Below are 19,742 nucleotides of genomic sequence, written 5' to 3' on the forward strand. Positions count from 1 at the left end.
TATATCTTGATATATATTAAGAATGATATATATATGTGTGTGTGTGTGTGTCTCCTCTCCTTCTCTCTCTCTCTCTCTCTCTCTCTCTCTCTCTCTCTCTCTCTCTCTCTCTCTTCTCTAAGTAATAAAGGTTCAGTTATGATTTTATACTATGTGTCTGTCACATGTCCCTACCCACGCGCCGGCTCGCCAATGGGAACTCTGCCACCGCTTGGGTGCTGGACTCCGGAGTTGGGGCCCAGCACCCGCTCGCCCCGCTGGGGATCCGCTGTAGCTTGCTGCTGCTCCGTGAGCCCGCCAGGGACCTGCCAGCATTTTAAGAATAACAAAAAACTGTGTGCACCCCCCCCCCCCACACACACACGGGTAGACCTGGCCCAGTGGCCACGAGGAATGTTCCACTTAAAAGACAAAAATGATCCTGGTGTTGATGCAATGCAAGTGGAGGCACTTGGAGTTTCTTGTTGCTCTCTATTTTGCAGGCTTGTCTCACATCTTTCTCTTGAGACTCAGGTGGTTACAGAGATCAGAAGTTAGTATGAAGTTGACCTCACTCCACACTTATTTCTCATCGAGTATGTGCTGGCCCTGATCTGGCATGAAGGCATATAGCACTAATTTCAAAGTTTGAAAACGGAGAAGCTCCTCAAATCAAAGGAGGGACTTGGATGTGTGAGAGTGGGTGCAACGGGAGAGGCAGAGCTCATTTCTAGTGTGGATCCCTGGGCTAGGGGAGTTGGGAATGGAAACAGGAGAGATTTAAGAGGCATGGGGAGAGTGGTGTGGAGATGGCCCTACAGGTTAAGCAAGGGCAGATATTGGAGAGGCAGAACAGGTTCCCCCAATGGGCTGTGGAGGCCTTTAAGGTCATGAGTTAGGGGCAACTTGCCTAAGCTGTCCTGATGAGATGCAGACTCACTGGAAAGCCAGTAGGGTATTAGTGAGGGGAGAGGATGGGACTAGAGGCAGGGCCCACCCAAGAGTGCATCTGTAAATCTGTCCAGGATGTCGTTGTATTTCAAGGCAAACTTTCAAGTGCTGATTTCTTCCAGAGTCAATGAGAAGGTTGAGTTAGACGTTGTATAAAGTCCTTTATGTTAATGTTCAGAGGTGCCAGGCAAATTGTATTTAAAATTCACCCGAGGAGTCTCACACAGCCAGGAGTGATTCCTGAAGGAATTCAACCAGTTGGTGTCATTTGAATATATGCCGCCCACATCTCAAAAGCAATGCGGAAGCCACAAACCCTGCTCTCCTGTTCTGAAATGCATTGATTGCAGTTTGGAATTGTCTCTTCCTCCATTACCCCGCCCTGCACTGTGATTAACCTCCATGCCTCTTCTATATGACATAGACACTGGTTTCTCAGAGCTAAAGTTCAGAAAGGAGAAAATGAATTGAACCATCTAATTCTCCCCACTCCACACATTTTCAATAGCATATCTAAGTGCCAAATCTTTTAACTGCGTGATAACAGAATTAGCAGGCCCATTTGATAGATAAAACCAGCTGTGCATCACATGAAAGATCCAAAATACACTCTTGGCCAAAATGAACCTTCTAGAAATACCAAGCAACTCGCAATGAGCTTTTTGTTACTTACAATGGCTACAACTGTATGATCTGTTGATATCATTTTTGAGGGGTGGGTAGAAAGAGAAAATTTCATTGCAGATTTTTAAAGAATAGTGCTTTTAGACTATTTCCATATCATTAATATATGGTACCCAGAGTTGATTGAGACGAAACTCTTGTTGCTCTGTTCAGCACTTCCATGAAGTCCCCTTTAGTCTCTAGCTAAAGATTAATGTTCTTGCCCATGTCTACCATGTCTGCCTATGGGTGGTAGCAGGTATGTACATATTGCTAAGTAGGCAATGAAGAACCAGGAATTGTAATTTCTGGAACATTCATAGCAAGCTGATGAGATCACTGCATTCTCATTTCCCAATTGACCGTTCATTCCCTATACCTCTCCCACACCTCTCACGTACGTGGCAACAGATGTCAGCATCCCGCTGGAACTCAACAGCATTAGCTTCCAAAATTAGAAAGCTTACTGGGATGGGGACACCTGCAACGCTATAGTGGGCTTTATTTCCTCACTGTAGGAGCGATGGAGACTAAGTGCCAGGGACACAATGCTTACCAAAGCTGTGCTCATCCAGGGATGGAGAAAGCCCACGAATGCACACCCCATTTCCACACCAGTACGTTGAAAACAGCACAGTGGTGTGTGGTGCATATTGGTGGCTGCCTTGAAGATACACTCTTTCCTGTCTCCTTTCTCTTTTATTTCTTATTTCCTAAAACCCCGTCTTGTGTCTCCTGAGTGAAGCTCTCTGAAACAGGAACCTGCACTCAGAACTCTCATCATCTCTTGGAAATCTCAAAGCAACCTGCAGAACTGATCCAGTTCCCACCAAGTGTCCCAAGACAATGAGATATCAGAATTGAAAAGCCTCCCTATGAAGGTATCTGACAACCTCAGAGAGCCAGATCTTCCTGTGGAAAAACCTAAAGCCAAACAGACTGGCTCCAAGATCACCTAAGTAATGAATGAGTTGTGTCCCCCCCCCCCCACACCCGGGACTACCTCTACAAGTGAAAAGAATCTGCTTATCTAATTCATGGTCACAGCACACTTTTGAATTGAAGCATCACTTACCACAGAAGCCTGTCATGTGATTTTGACCGACTCAAATACAGTCTATGCCAATATCACAATATTTATGTAATTGTTGTGCTGCGGGAGGGTGAACCTAACGCTCTGTGCATGCTGAACTAGATCCCCAACTCTCTGATTTATTGTTCTACTTTTTATTTTGAGAAAAGGTCTTGGTGGTAAGTTGTCTAGGCTTTTTCTGTGGCTAGACTTTCTCTGTGGCCCCATCAGCCCTTGAACTCACCATTTTCTGGCCTCAGTCTCCGGAGTATCTGGGACTCATAAGTCTGCTTGAACTGTCAGGGTCCTCATAGTTACAAAGCTTTTTGCTTTGGGTGTGACAAGCTCATGGCGTCTAGCAGCTCCAAACGGAACTAGACAGGCTCTGTTCTCTAACTGTGCCTTCTGTCAAGATTGCCGTGGTCCCACGGCCTCTGGCTTTGCTCCCCATCTTCCATTGAACGCCCTGTCTTTTGTGCCTAGACTTTGGCACAGCTGTGGCAGTAGAGAGTCAACCCAGAACAGTGTAGGTACAGCAGGACTTAGAAAAAGAAAAAAAGAGGTTGGCCTATTTAAAACATGCCTAATGAAGCTTGTATTTGTTTTAAACGAAACTGTAGAAGACAAAGTATGTCTGAAAACAGGTTATGATGCAATATAAATATTAGTCTAGGCGTGTTTGTGCTCATTTGTCCAAACTTCCACATTTCTTTGGCATGGGACCGCTCTGAGGGCTTGACATGTTGATATTATTCTGTAATTTATCAGTGAATAATAATAACATTTCCAGATAAAAATAATATCCTTAACTGCACATGATCACATTCTTATTTATTTTATTCCTCCAATGTTTCAAGTGGAGGGCACTTAAAATTAGATAAAAATCAGTAAGAGTATTATTTTATTCTAGTCTTGTTTTTTGTTGTTATGATTGAACAAAAAGGCTTTGGGTTCATGTTCAAGGTTAAAGCATTGAAGATGCTTTTATTCTCACACAGATTCCAATCAAGCAGGTTTCTAGAGTTGGGGTGTAATAGGCAGAGTGATGGCTTCATCCCCAAACTTGTTGGTTCGCTGATGAGGCAGATGTCATTATTATTATTTTTTTAATGAACAGATGTGATTAAATTAAGAACCTTGAGAAGGGAAAAGAATTCTAAAACAACCCAATGGGCAAGAAAAGTGAGAGGGTGGAGAGGTGAGGATAAAATGCAAAGGATACTAGTTATCACAGGGAGGGGCACCGAGGCTCAGAGAAGCCAAAGAAGACGAGGGGCCAGAGTTTCCCAAGATCCTTCGGAGGGAAGCAGCTCCTCCTACATCCTGACTTTATCTGGGAGAGGTTGACTCTGACCTTCTGACTTCCGGATCTATGATAGGATACATTTGTGTTGCTTTAGGCCACAGAGTTTGTAGCAATTTGTTCCAAGAGGAACAGGAAATGGATGTACCAGGGATACTTGTGCGCTGTAGCTGGTCAGTCTACCAAGCCATTCAACTCCGTGCCCTGTACTTTCCTTCACGCCAAGTTAGGGCAACAGGGCAGTGTGAACAAAAGTGAAACGTTTTAGACTGTATGTCCTTTACATTCTAATCCTGTGGAAAACTTTGGTCAAGGTGCTTCACCTCTCCAGAGCCACGACTGTCTCACAGATATAGCAGTGGTTGCTTCTATTCCTAACCCAGAAGAATAATACTCCCGCTACCACAGCACTGAACCATACCTCTAGCAAAGGCTATCAGTACACTGTGGCAAACTTTAAATGTGATAACACATTTGAACTATCCCTGCAGGTACTTCTTAAACAGGAGGCACCCAGTAGGGGTGGGTCTCTTTGCTTCACTTCAATCTTGCATGCAGAAGTTGTGTGCTATCCAAAGTACTTCCAAAGCAGGTACATGGATCTGCTTTGTTCATCCTGTCTACCTCATGGGAGATGTTGCCAAAGTCTTTAGCAGAGCCTATGGGATGCTTTTTATCTGAATGGCTTTATCGAGTTTAAAAAATTATTTATTCTTTTATGTGATGGGCGTGTTGCCTGAATGTGCATGTGTGCATGTGTGTGTGCGCATGCGTGCAGTACCCAGAAAGGCCAGAAGAAGGTGCCAGATCTCTTGGAATTGAATGAATGTGCATTATCACCTAGGACCTGAGAATTGAATCTGGGTTCATTGGAACAGTAGCCAGTGTTTTAGTCACAGAGCCATCTCTATAGCCCCTCAATTATTATTGTTATCTTTTTTGTAATGCTAGGGGTTGAACCCAGGGCCATGTGCATGCTAGCCAAACACTCTATTGTTTACCTAACTCCCTCAGCCCTTAAAAGTCTTATTAAAACATCCTCTGTATATGTTCTAAGTATATGTCACTATAATTCCATGAACTGATATATTTAGTGTCTTGTTACATGTTACAGAATTGTCATCACTAAAATCTATTTTTACGATATTTCCATTATTTCCTAAAAAAATGAACTCACAACTTACTGGCACTTCTTCCTACTTCCACCCTAAATCCAGACAGCCATTAATCAATGTTCTGCCTTTATAGATTGACCTTTGTGGTCACTTCACATAAATGGAATCCTAGACTATTCAGGCTCTGTCCTGGCCCATTCCAAGTTTACCTCTCCCCATCCCTCGGATCCTGCCTTCCATATGACTGCAAAATGAGATGGGTTCAGTTCTCTAGGTTTTCACAATTGATGCTCCTTTGTCTCTCTCTCCCTGCATTTGTGCATGTCCCTGTGTCTGGAACAGCTTCTACAACCTGCAGGTCTCAAACTGGAGTCTTTTTGTTTCCAATTATGTTCTTATTGGATTCCTTTGCAGCATGCTTTTGTAACTCCTTATAGTACAAGCTATTTTATTATGTTGTAATTACAGGTTTGTTTTTTATAATCCTGGAGAAAGCAGGGGCTCTGCCTTTCTTATTTAACACATCACACTGTGTGCTCTGTGCCTTGCACAGGGTTTACTACCTGCAGACATTTATTAATAGTGAGGATGAAAAGTGTGTTCAATCTTAGCATAAGCTCCAGGCTTCTCTTCTTATAAACTCAGGGAGGTTAATTGCCAGCTGAAGCTTCAGAGATGCATGCCATGCTCTTTGTCACACACATATTACTAATGGATACTTGATGGGGGAGGGGCAATCTATTATATAGGCAAATCCATTTAGATGTTTCTTACATGACACTTTATTTTTCTCACCAATTTCTGGAGCAACCATGACTAAATGATTTGCATAGTAATATTCCACTTATTTGAGAAACATTTATTTTTCAGGGCGGTATGCTAGGGAGGCTCCTTCTTTCCCAAGTTTCTGCTGGCACCTGTCTTTGCCTTTGTACAAAATCTAGCTAAGAGAGCAGAAGGAGAGTGTAAGCTTGAAGATGAAGTAGAGCCTTAACCTCCTGTGTGAAAGACCATGGGTTCAATCCCCAGGAACACCCAATAATGAGAGATTAATTTCAAGTCACATTTTAAATCCTAGACCCAATAAATGAATATCAAAAAGTTCTGCCTCCTGTGGCTTCCTGTTACTTCTTGTATTTAAGAGAGTATGATTTTATCTGCAGGTTTTAGAGTACCTCTAATATGATATGAACCATCTACACATTTTGATGTGCTCTAATGCTTTGGGCTCTGAAGCAGAGCATAGGCCCCAGCTTAGAGCTCAAGCAACAACAACAACCTAATATCTATATTAAGAAGGTAAATAGAAATTGGTTAAGTTATTTCTTATGGTCTGGCAAGCTGGCTCAGAGAGTATGCCACCAAACCTGATGACCTGAGTTCAATCTTTGGAACCTACATGGAAGAAGGAGAAGAAGCAACTCCTGAAGGGTGTATTCTCAACACTGCACATTCAGCATGGCTTGCATGCCCCATTCCTCCCAAACAGACCCAAAATACTGTCTCAGCAGGTAACAATATAAAGATTATCAACCGATGTTTTATATACCTTTTCATGCTACATCTTCAACATCCCATGTTAACACAGCCCATCACAGTCGCCCGCATACGTCCTTCAAGGGCTCACTGGCAACACATGGATGGTGTGTGGTTGAAGATTATCCATTCCCAGGAACCTTCCAGATAGAGCTACTCCAAGGGTTCCATCCATTTGGTTCCCTCAGGGCATGTTCATCTGACATTCCTATCTCTGTGTAAAATGTCTAGAGAGTTTCAGCTGGTAGATCCAGAACGAATCTTAAGTGAAATCGCCAGGGTATTCAAATGAGGATCTACTGGAAAAGCTGCTTCTGTGACTCAAATTTCTCTTATCATTGCTGTTTTAAAATTAATTTTGGCATGCTTCTGTCTCCTCTGTCTCCAGGATCTTGCTGCTTGGCCTGTGGTGGTCTGCAGCTCTCCTTTTCCCGGAACTGGAATTACAGGCAATTGCAAGCTACTCCACATAGGTGGAGGAACAGAACCCTAGTCCTCTGCAAGAGCAGCAAGCGTTCTCGGGAGCTGAGCCATCTCTCCAGTGCCCAAAATTATTTCTTAGAATCTGGAGACGACTTTCTGTTTCATCTTTCCCTCACCGCTTACGATCTTATGTGGCTTCTTTCTTGCTGGTTTCTGCCTGGGTCTGAGAGGTCTGGCCTCCATTGTTATTTCTTTCTGGTGTTGTTAACAATGCTTCATTCTTGGTTTGGGCAACTTCCTTATCGGAAGCCTGTCTGTTGTGATGCTTCTAATCTATCACCAGAAACCGCAGTCTCCGGCTGTGAGAATTAAGGACCTATTCCAGAGATCGCCCTGGATGGAATCTCAGGCTTTTTTCTAAAGTTTAGTTAGACTCCAAAATGTGAACGGTGCCGCTGCAGGAAGAAAATTGCATTGTCTAAGCGAACTACTTTTATGAGCTCACCGGCCATCAGTTCAAATTATGTAACAGATATTTTTTCCTCAAAAATGAAAAATGGAGTCTATCTGAAAATATCCCACAAGGGACTTGAGTTATTTGAGTTTCCAGTAATGGGGAACTGGAATTTAAAGGGTATATTTTTCAAATCAAGATTTCAAAAGAGTACAGACAACCTTCTGTGCCCAGAAATCCCAAATCATGGTTTAACCATCCATGGATGGGAAGTATTCAAGAAAAAAAGAGACATCAGTGCTGAACATGTAAGAACCTACCCCTAGTCATTGTTCATAAACAATATAGTGCAACTTATTAGCACAGTGCTTGCTATAGGAAATCTGGGGGTGACTTACAGTATCTGGAAGAGGAATGTAGGTTATGTGGAAATATCATGCCGTTGTACATAAGGGACCTGAGCACCTGTGAATGTGGGCATCTGAGGGGGAACCTGGAACTGGTCCCCATCCTTGGGTAGGGTTGACTGAGAACCGACAACCACACAGGTAGTGATAATGGCCAAGAAATGAGTCGTAGGCCCTAGGACTCACAATGGGTGAAGATGGGGTCAGAAAAGACATGAGAAAGAGGGATCCTGAATGATTTCCTCCAGTCCTGGCTGGCCACACACAGGGCTCAAAACAGTGTTTCATAACAACAACAACAACAACAACAACAACAACAACAACAACAACAACAACAAATCTTTGTGTTTCTGGGGAGATGGCTCAGGGGCAAAGTACTCGCTATGCAAACATGAGGACCTGACTACAGATTCTCAGAAGCCGTGGAAAAGCTGGGCACAGTGGTGTGTGTCTGCAGCCTGACACTGGTGGAGTGGTGATGAGACTGGGGGACCTGGGGCTCACTGGCCCAGACTAGCCCAAACACTGAGCTCCAGCTCCAGTAAGAGACCATGTCTCAGAGAGAGAGAGAGAGAGAGAGAGAGAGAGAGAGAGAGAGAGAGAGAGAGACCATGCCTCAAAACATAAGATGGAGAATAAATGAGGAAAATACCTCACATTGCACTCATGCGTGAGCACAGGTGAGTGTGCACACACATGCATGCACACACACACACACACACACACGTGTGCGCGCACACACATCTCTTCATGACTGTCCTGGTCATGTCTGTTCCTTAGTGATCATATTCAACTTCTGGTCATTACAATACAGTTCCAGCTCCTGAAAAATGACCAAGTCTTTCATAATGATATTTTGTGTGTGGGGTGTGTGTGTGTGTCAGCTTTTGATTCACGCACATGAACTACCCACATCACAAAGTGGAAAATATTGAGGCAGCAAAATTAGTAATTCTTAAAAGCTTGCCACTAGCCAATAAAACAGTGAGAGTAGCTAAGAGTGGCTTTTTAGATAGGTGAATTTTAGCTGTAAAGTAGCATTGCACCGTTTAAGGGGTTAAATTGACTGGGCATCCACCTACCAGAACAAATAGATTTCTCTATTATTTAATAATTTATTTAGTGTGTGTTTGTGTCTATCAGTCTATCTCTGTTCGTGTATGTTTGTGTGCCATCATGTGTGTGTGTGTGTGTGTGTGTGTGTGTGTGGCTGGAGGACAAGTTGTGTCCTTTTACCATGTGTGCTCAGAGAACAAAAGGTCTAGTGGCAGGTGTCCTTCCTTCTCTGCCAAGTCACCTTGCTGGCCCACAATAGTTTCTGACATCAGAAATTAGGAACGAATAAGAAGGAGCCACTTTGCACAAAAGAGACGTTCAGATTCAATTAGGCTAACGTGGAAACAACTGCGTTTTGCAGGCATTCTTTAATATTTATTTAGGTGTGATGCTGATGACACCAACCGTAGAGGGCACTTTCAGCCTTTTAGGGGCATAGTTTGCACATGCCTCATCTGAGATGATCCATCAGTGTGCAGTTACAAGTGGAATTCTGAGCCCCACAGAAGTAATAGTACATTGATCTTACAAGGCAGACAAGTGGATTGTAGCATCTGTTCCAAACATCTGTAACACAAGAACTTCTCCTGATATTTTTCAATACAAGGTTCTGAGGATACCTGTCTAAACATTTGTGAATATTAGCCCTTTTTTTCCCCTAATGTTTGAGGATGTGTGTTCGTTCTGTTCATACTTTTTCATGTAGTTTACCTGAATTTGTAGGATGACCTCTGTAGATGAGAATACAAGCTTGCTAGATTTTTTTAAGCTGAATGTTAGCTATGCAGTCCACACATCAGGAATCTAAAGCATTTGGCGCCTTTTATCAGCAAAATGGAAATAGCTGCTTGGGGCTCCTATTAGAGAAGTATAAATCCACTACAGTTAAATACCCGCTAGAGGCCCACATGAATTATTTGACTTAGGGAGAGACAGCATGGAAATATGAACAGCATTTCCAAGTCAGAGGTTCTCCATGCTAGCTCTAGGGCACTTAAGAAATGCCAGTGCCTCCCAAAATATTTGATTTAGAATTTTAAGGGCTCCCGAGGGATATTTACTCACCTTCTAGAACCTTCTTTTACAAAATATGGTTCAAGGATCAACCACATCAGATCGCTGGAAGGCTGAGGATCGTGATGTGAGGATCATTTACGAGATGTCTTGAGAGTCTCACGTGACACTGACCTGAGACCACTTTTCTTTTTAGAAAGTCTTAGACTTTTCTTTGACTTATTTGACCACCATGTTTTCACCGAGGGCAGGGCCTAGTCTTCTCTGTGCCGATCACATAGGTTTTTTTTTTTTTTTTGAAAGGGTCTCACTGTGAAGCTCTAAAAATCACACAATCTTGCCAAGACATTATTCCTCTTCCTATAATAAACCCAGGATTATATACACAAGAATCCATACACTAAAAGTCTCTTTGCATTTTAGTGACAGAGTTAATTTATGTTACTGGATGAATGCCACTTTCTAATAAGGCAGACAATAAAACAGCAGTTAGTAGAGGCTGGAAGGATGGGAAATGCAATGGGAGGTGCTATTCCTTAATGGGCACAGAACTTCAATTTTGCGTGAGGAAGGATTCCAGAGAAAGATGGTGGGGATGATTGCTTAATGTGCTGAGCTATGCACATAAACTGGTTAAGATGCCAACTTCAACATTATCCTTGACTAACCACAGTAATTTTTTTTTTAAACTTGAAAAATAAAAAGAATTTTCTTTCATTTTGGAGTCAATAGCTCTTTGGAATCTAGTGCTTTCCAGGCCTGTTTGTAAAAGTCTACTTAAAACAAACAAACACAACAACAACAAAACCAGAAAACAGTGGAGTCTCCTGCGTTATCGGCTGGCATTGAGTTCACTCTGTAGCCTACCTAGGATGACCTTAAACTTATGATCCTCCTGTCCTTGTCTCCTGACTAATGGGATTGCAGGATTGTACCACCACACTGGGTGTTATACAGTGCTGGGAATTGAACCTATGGCTTCATGGATGTTAGGTTAGCACTCCACCACCCGAGCTATACCCCAGCCCTCTGCTTTAGTTTTTTAATGGCTGCGTGCTAACATTATGGAGTCAGGCAGAGAGTTATATCCTGAGATATCATTTGGAGGATGGAATGTGGTAGTAGGGGGTTGGGGGGGGGGCTCTACCAGGTTAGGAAAGCTTAATATCCAGGCTTCCTCTACCGAGCATCTGTGAGCTCTTGGCAAAGGGAGGCTTCCTGTTTTCAAGATAATGTTCTTAAATGGCTCCTAAAGAGTTTCTTGGCCACAACTAGTCCTCGAGAAGCAATGTTTTGATGATTGAACTATAAATGAATCAGAAACATATGCAGCGAATTTCCCTTGGGTTTGGCAAAGCACATGTTGGACACAGTTCTGTCTGGGATACTTGAAAGATGGTTTCTAGTGTTTATTGGATCAAACGAAGCTTCACTTTCCCAGCTCCCTTTCAGGTTATGGCCAAGGGGAAGAAGACAGAGCTCTCAGAGCCTTTGTTCCTACGTTAGCAGATCTCTACATAAATGTAGGATAGATTTCACTGAAAAGCTCTGGTCCACTGAGTGTAGAAACATCTACTACGTTGCCACCTGCGCCGCTCTTTTGGCTTTTTGAATTTATAAATGAAGAGCCTCAGACTTGGGTTATTTCAAAGAATTAAAGCTCCCCTTGGGTGAAGTCTTTTCTACTTACCTGCAGCGATTCTAGACTGAAGGTCTCCTTGCAGCTCCAGGCCTTGCGCTCTGGAGAGTGTTTTAAGGCCTGCCACAGCTCCAGAGACAGCACTTCCACGTGGCAAGAAATAATGGTCACCTTCTTAGACATATTCAAGGAGCATTTTAGGAAGAAAGAAACCTAAGACTCTGGCTTGAGTCTCCTTTATGTATTGTTAATTTGATTTTGAATATAATAAATGGCCCTGAGCCATCTCGGATGGAATACCGTCTGTTTTGTGACAGAGCTGTTTTATCCTCAGGCCCGAGTGCTGTGAAACTAGCTAAAGTGTTGGGGAATATCTTATTTCTTATTATCTCAGGAAAATCAGTAAATAAAGCTCACCAATACAGACTTGGGACAACTGCAAAAGATTGCAATCTAAAAAGCAGAGGTCGTTGATGTCTCAGGAGAAATATAAATGGGAATCATGGCTTTCTATGCCAGGTTTTCCAAATCTAATGGACAGACAATGTAATTTTTCTTTGTTTCATTTCTTAGTAGGCATGTCAGTAAGCAAACTGCCCCTTTACTAACAGGAACCTAAGAAGGACTTAGAGAATAATTCTCAAAAACATGTATTATATTCTAGGAAACACTGAAATGATAAATATTTTAAACAATATAATAACACACATGGCTCAGCATGTCCAGTTTCTGCAACAACCAAATAATTGTAATGATCCCTTTGCAATGCAGAGGAGAAGAAAGAATGGGATGAAAAGGAGGAGGATGAAGAGGAAAAGGAAGACATGTAGAGGCCAGAAGAACAACATTCCTTTGGGGAAGAGGAAGTTGAATAAAATTGGCAGGCAGATAGAGAGATGCATAGTAAAAGTGGAGGAGGGCAAGTGCTGGAAAAAGTGCAGCTGAAAACAAGCGACGGGGCTCAAGGCAGGGTGTGACCAGCATCACCGGCACTTGCTTCCAGCTCTAAAGCGTCATGTTGCTCTAACCTCCCGGGTTAGAGGCCTGAGGTTGCAATCCCTGTTCTCGTTTTCATTTGCGGGGTGTCTGTGGGCATGTTTTTGTACTTTTGGAGCCTCAGTATTTCATCTACAAAACAGGAACAGCAGTCCCCCACTCTTGGACTGTGTCAGGATCAAATTAGATCATTCATAGGAGCCCCACAACTGCGCCTGTAAACGGTGAGTGCTCCTAACATAATACCTGATATTCTTGCCCTCAACCTGAGCTCTTACCCCTGCTGTATGAGTCGAGCCTTGAATAGTGCTGATGAACGTGTGTGTGTGTGTGTGTGTCATACTTGACACAGTACTACCTGCCTGTAGTCAGGAGCTCTGCCTGGCTGTGGGATGCTTCAATATTGTAACAGTGGAGGTCATTCCAAACAGCAACGGCATCAACAAAGTCAGCAAGGTATGACAATCAGTACACCTCAAAATGCATACTAACAGGATGGGAGCCTAAATAGAGTGTCACCTTGCTCAACTCCAGCTTGAATTTCCAGCACCCAATGCACTCCCATGAATGAGTGAGCAAGCGCCTGGAGAACTGATTTGATTTATAAACACTCCACTCTAGGAAGTAGGTGAAAACGGCACAGACAGAACCTGTGGCAAAGCAGGATCAGCTGCCTTGGTCATAGCTGGTGAGTTTGAGGCACAGTTCAAGCCAGATAAACTAAGCATCTGTTGTGCAGATCTGGCCTTGTGCTTGCTTTCGTTAATGACCACTAACTGTCTCTCTCTATTTGTGCCACCCTACTAATAGCTAGAAAAGATCACCATGCCATTTCCGGGATTGTCATTCAAGTTTCTCTAAGGCACAACAGGACACTTTCTTCCTCTCTGCCCCTCCCCCACCACCAACAAAGCTGACTTGGCCCCTGGGCCTGTGCACCCCTAGGTAAGTCTTCCTCTAGAAATCTGTTTCCAGCTCCTCTCTAGCCTTTGTTGGGGTGTCCCATCCATCCTCCTCTTGGACCCTCTGCTTCTTCACCCCCTATGGAAATAGAGCTCCCCAGCCCTTCAGATGCTTCTGTGAGAAATAATTCGACAGGCTTTTCTAGGTAGGATTACCCCCTCCCTCTTCCCCACCTCGATAACCCCCCTCTTCTGTTCTCATGGAAGCTGTCATTTTCTGCATTTTGTTAAAACACTTATGCACATGCTTTATTTCTCTGAAAAGGTATGGGATGGCGTGATTCATCCTTTCATACGCCGTGAAACTCTTAGTACAATGCCTTGCCCTCGGTACAGTAGATGATAAATGCTTGCTGATTAAACTCCATAACAACAACAACAGCCCCCACACAGCGCTCAGCTTCCCCTTTGTGGAAGAAGACATGATATTATAAAGCACATTTTGGTTTGAGAGATTCTACATACGAACCAACCAAAAAACTAGAAGTGTTTCCAATTTATCACAAAAGCCAAAACGCCCACACTGGTTGTAAAGATGGGAACTTGCTCCCAAATGTATATTCTTACCATTTTCAGTACCAGGGCATTTTTGGGGGGTAGGTCATGAACCTTCAAATTAGGGCTAAGTAGTTCAGACAACAACATATTGTAAATTACATCACACTTTCTTCCGACAATCTCATTCTAATAGCCAAAATGAGCACTCAATACCTTTGGTGGATTTGCTTCCCGAAAGCTTGAGGCTTGGGGCAAACCAAAGCCATAATTATCTGCTCTGGCTCTTCAGAGGAGCCCAGAGAAAGGAGCCTGGCATGAAGAAATCTGTCTACTAATGATGCAGTGTGTTCTTGACTTGCTGGGAATCGGTCATGACTGTAACACCCAGGGAATGACCTTTCTATCTAAAGCATTCGAGGGATACCTCCCATGCATGGCTATTGGGTGGGCATGCATCTGTGTGGGTGCACATATGTGTAGGTGCATGAACACATGTATGTGTGTGAGTGTGTGTGTGTGAGTATCATTCCCTAGGTGCCATCTATGCTGTCTTTTGGGCTGAAGCTCACTGAGTAGGCAAGGTTGGCTGGCCAACAAGCCCCAGGTATCCTCCTGCCTCTGTCTCCTCAGTTCTGGGATGACAAGTACACATCACCACATCTGGGTTTTTACATGGGTTCTGGCATGGAACTCAGGTCCTCATGTTTGTATGGCAAGCCCTTCACTAACTCACCTCTCTCTGCTCTCATGAATAGTCTTAATGAAGAAGGACATGATGGGATGTGGTGCACACCACTCAATATGGCCTCCTTTGCTTTTCTTAATGCAATTTTTCATCGCCAGCAGCAGTTAGCTCAAAGGAAAACCAATGCAGGTCTTGTCTGTGTAACCCCTCCCCACTCCACTACCCACACTTTAGCTGGAATTTTCTTGTTTAGATAAGAGCATTTATACTGCCAGCTGGGAACTGGGGTACGCCCCACCTAACTGCTGCACCAATGTGCCAGCTAAAGGTGCGGAAGCCTCCTCTCTGCTGGTGCAGGGTGGAGAGGAGGTGTGTGCACTCTCGCCCTCACCTGCGCACACCTGAATCACACACTCCATCTGTTACTCTTTTCTGGCTTGTGCCTTTCTGGGTCAGCACATTTGCTACAGCTGTCGCCGCCCGTGCTTGCCATACCACTGAGAACTTTCGAAATCAGTTTCTGTGAAATCAAAGAGAAGAGTTCGAGAGGATATGATCTGCAAAGACCATGTGCACATCGTTTCCCCCTCTACTCCCAAGTTCTGTCTCTGCATTGAGTGTGCATGAGTGCACGTGAGAATTTGTGTGTCTGTTTCAAGGGGCTATGTCACTATTCGTAAAGGATGGGAAGAGAGAGGGCTGGGGGCTGACTCTAGGAAGGGTGTGAGCATATTTCGTCATGTAAATCATATTCTGAACCTGGATTAAAGTGTCAATTTTCAACTTCCTTTGTGAGGCACAGGAGTGAAAGAAAATGGGATGTTGTCCAGAGAAGTGCCAACATCCTTTGGACCTCAAGAGGCCATCTGATCAAGATGACATCTTCCCTCCTGGAGAGCTATTCTTGCTGAGATACAGCCTTGTTAAGGATAACCTATTTAGTTCCTTGACAGAACATCTAGTGGGAGTCAATGAAACAAGGCCCTTGCTTTCCCACGTAGTTCAAATACCCCAGGAAGCCAAGCTTCTCTTTAAGCTTGCTTGACCCAGGTGACCTGAGGTTGTATCTGCAGGTCAGCCTGTGACCAACTGAAGATGGTACCATTTTCCTTTAGAGAAATGCTAGGTTCCTAACTGATCTCACTAGCTTTAGAAACAAGGATGCTACATTTAAAATATATATATATATATATATATATATATATATATATATATATCCTTAACTGAATTGCTGTCGATTCATATTGAAACCCTGACCTTCAGCGGTGACTCCACTTGGAGAGCTGACCTTCGAAGAGATGACTCAGGTGGCATGTGAGCTATAAGGGAGGGCTTCACCCTGTGGTGTCCTCATAAGAAGAGATCAGAACATAAACAATACATAGACCAGAGAGCAATCACACCCAGTGAAAAGCTAGCAGTTTGTAATCCAAGGGCAGAGGCCTCAGGGAAAACCTTGCCAGCCCCTTGATCTCAGACTTCCTAGTCTAGAGAGCTGTGAAGGGATGGTTCCTTTTGTGACAGCCACACAGGCAGTGGCATTTTGTTGTGACAGCAGCCCTAGCCAACTGACATAGCACCTGCTGGTTATTTGCAAGTTAGAGATTGTTGAAATTATTTTCCTTTTTTTTAAATAAGAAAATTTATGGTTTTTACTAATACATATATTCCTTTTGGCTTGACAGGGTTTTTTTTTTAATGCTAAATAAATTTTTTTGTTTCTTTTGGCTAGATTCATGAGGTATACTGTAGGTTCCTATCTCTTTAGCTTTTTGCTTGTTTGTTTTGCATATATAGATATATGTGTATAAATAGATATATGTGTGTATGTGTGTTTGTGTACTCACATGTATGTGGCTACACATGTGTGTGGATGCATATTTGCACGCTTGTGAGTGTGTGTGCACATATGTATGTGGAGGCCCAATGGGTGTGTGTGTGGTGTTCACATGTATGTGTGGTTGCATACGTGCACACTCTTGAGTATGTGTGTGCATGCACGCATGTGCATATATGCATGCGGAGGTCCAAGTGTGTGTGTGCCTGCATGCGTGTGTGCGCATATGCATTTGGAGGCCCAATACTGATGACCTTCTCCCTTATTTACTGAGGTAGGCTCTCTAGTTGAACCTGGAGTTCACTATTTTAGCTATTTTAGTTCACTATTCTAGTTTGGCTAGCTAGCTTACTCCAGGGAGTCCCTAGGTCCTTCCTGTGCTGCGATTACAGGCAGGCAACATAACCACCTGGCCTTTACTCGGGTTCTGGTGATGAGAACTCTAACACTCACATTACATAGCAACCACTTTCCTGGCTGCCTCAGGTTCCCAGCCCATCTCTTAAGTTTTGACACAGACTTTCATTGGTTTCTCTTGAGTACCTTGGGGGAAAGGTAGAAATAGCTACTTATCGTTTTGCAACTGAGGAAATAAGATCCAACCAAACAATTTATGTATTCAGGGCACAAGCTAAGCTTGTCCCTTCCTCTCATTTCCTGCGCTGCTTTTCCCACACATTGCCCCTTCGCCTTTCCTCTCAGCACCGTGACATGGTCACGTCTACGGTATTTTTTAATTATCAACGTGTACTTCCGTTTTCTAGAAATTGTGATCTCATTTTCCCCTGCAGTTTGGTTGGGTTGTTTGTCCCGTTTCTCTTTAATGTTGGCATTATCTTGTGGCTTTCCTAGGAAAGGAGGCCCTGTGCAGTTCTTACCACTGCTTCCTCAAGACAACCCCCAAAAGGAAGCTGTATCCATTTAATGATTTCCTGGGAAGCTGGAAGCTAGGCATCTGCACACTTTTACCTTTTAGCCTGGAGCCGTGGATTCCAAACTTCACAGTATGTTAAACATCAAGGAATGCAAAAGGAGGGCCTTGGTCACCTTTAGATTAATTGTAAGGTGGTCTTAGAACCTTGGGAACATAGTCAAGGACCACAGTGGCCCTTCTACTCTAGTGGGATTAAAATCCCCAGGATTCCTAACTCCAGTTGATTCAGGATGAGACAAAGGTAGAGGCAAAATTAAATAGGCTGTAACATCAAATGGACCGTGTGTCGGACTTAACATAGACAAGGGCTGCCTTTGTGGGATCACTCTAGCAGTGGTATTTCCCAGTTAGGAGCTCTCAGGGACATCTGGAGGCCAATAATGCTCACCAGGTGCTGCCATTGACACCCTGGGTGGCTTAAACCAAAACATGCCCAAAGCATGGGGATGAAGATGCTCTTATATCCAGGATAGACAAGCTAGTGAATTCATTCCAAAGCCTGTTGAGGATCAGAGATGCTAGGATAAGGGCTCACACATACTTTCTATTGTCTGATACATGAACGGACATCAATGACCTGTTTTGTTTAGTTTTCCCCCTAAATATGCTGCAGTCACTAAATGTTGTCAAGAAGACCAATGAGGACAGCAGGTGGGTTAAGGTGCTGCGATCCCCTAAGTTGTGTGGCTTTATCCATGCGACACTTCCTTACTTTCAATCCAACTGGCTATCACTCACTTTCATAGATGAGAAAAGTCTTATCAAAACCAAGAAACCTGCTTCATGTTTGCTCACTAAACTGATGGAGGGACTGAAGTAGGGATACAACTCAGACTGGCTTCAAAACCTATTGGTCGAAGCAAAGCACCTGTATTCCCCTAAGACCTCGATTTTCAAAATCTGTTCTATGTCACATCTTCTGATATCATATCCAATAAAGTACTGAAATACCCGGTAAAGGACAGAACTTGGTATCCACAAGTACTTCCCAGAATGCCCCAGTAATGAAAGTAATATGGAAGTCCTCTGTAAAACTGTACGCCCGAGTTTTTGGCATAGAAAATGTGGGCACCCAAACCTAGGCATATCATCAAATTGTAGGGAATCAGAGTGCGAAGCAATGTGCCCAAGGCTAAGTGGTTCAAAGTCCCATGCTCAACGGTGTCTAGAGGCCGTCTTTAAGAATCTCAGTTTTCTGTACATACTTGAAGAACATAAATAAGGGTCTCTAGCTCATTTAAGTTGATAGAAATCCAAATAAAGGGATTTCAATTATTTAAACAAGGTTTTCCCAAGGTACCACTACGGTCTTTATTAGGTGGCCCCTGAGCTGTTCTTATATTTATCATAAATATTTATAATAACCATCTATATTTCAAATGTATATTTTAATGTAAAAGCTCAGGACATCTTTGGCTTTCTTCTTTAGTTTTATCTGTTGAGTATCAGGATAAATGGGGTGTTTGGCACCCAGGAAAGAGAAAAATGACAGAAATTTATGACAGGCCATTTGAATTTTCAAATGTGGTCCTAGAGACATAAGAAGCACTGATAAGACATTTCTCACTGAATTGTACAAGAGCCTGTCACATAATAACCGTACCATTTTTAAGAGTTGTTTCAATTCAACACATTCTCCTCCCCCAATCTGCCCAAATTTGGAGGTAAGGTGAGAAAGGATAAGATACAGCAAAAACTTGAATATCTCTTTATAGTCAGTATTCTTAAAAACACTTTCCCTTCTGGTTTTAATATCAGCCTGTTTCATTTAGCATGCTTCATGCGGCCAGAGAAGAATAACGATTAGAAACTAGCTCTTGTAATGCATGACTAGTCCATATATTTGCGTCTCTAGAAGTCTGCGCCCACACAGTCAACTAAAGCAATTCTTACTCCGTGTGAGCAGGTGAACAGGTTCCCTGTAATTCGCATCCCCTTGCAGCAAACCTTACAATGCCAGGGCCTCCCAACCCAGCCCTTGTTTTGACTTTCCATTTTCCAGTCATCTTTCCTTTGCATCCACAACTTCCCCTGATCTGCCTCCCGCGAGGAACTGCTTCTGATTTCGGGTTCTGCCTTTCCTGTGTCTTTAAGTCAGAAACTTCCCAAGGCTCCCAGGAGCCTGCTTTAGCAAGCAGCCAGCGCTCCAGCGCCTCCACTGCAGTGAAGTCTGCAAGAGGATCTCCTGGGTCTACAGAACATCTCCAGATCTGGACCT

At 43.3% G+C, this 19,742-nt stretch overlaps 1 protein-coding gene across 13 annotated transcripts in view; it reads right to left on the reverse strand.

Moving 5' to 3' along the window:
- Positions 1-19,742, reverse strand: part of Phactr1 (phosphatase and actin regulator 1) — a 438,973-nt gene that overhangs the window by 238,366 nt on the left and 180,865 nt on the right. The gene's annotated exons all lie outside the window — the stretch shown is intronic.

The sequence above is a fragment of the Microtus pennsylvanicus genome, chromosome 4 (assembly GCF_037038515.1).
Source record: "Microtus pennsylvanicus isolate mMicPen1 chromosome 4, mMicPen1.hap1, whole genome shotgun sequence".
Taxonomy (NCBI): domain Eukaryota; kingdom Metazoa; phylum Chordata; class Mammalia; order Rodentia; family Cricetidae; genus Microtus; species Microtus pennsylvanicus.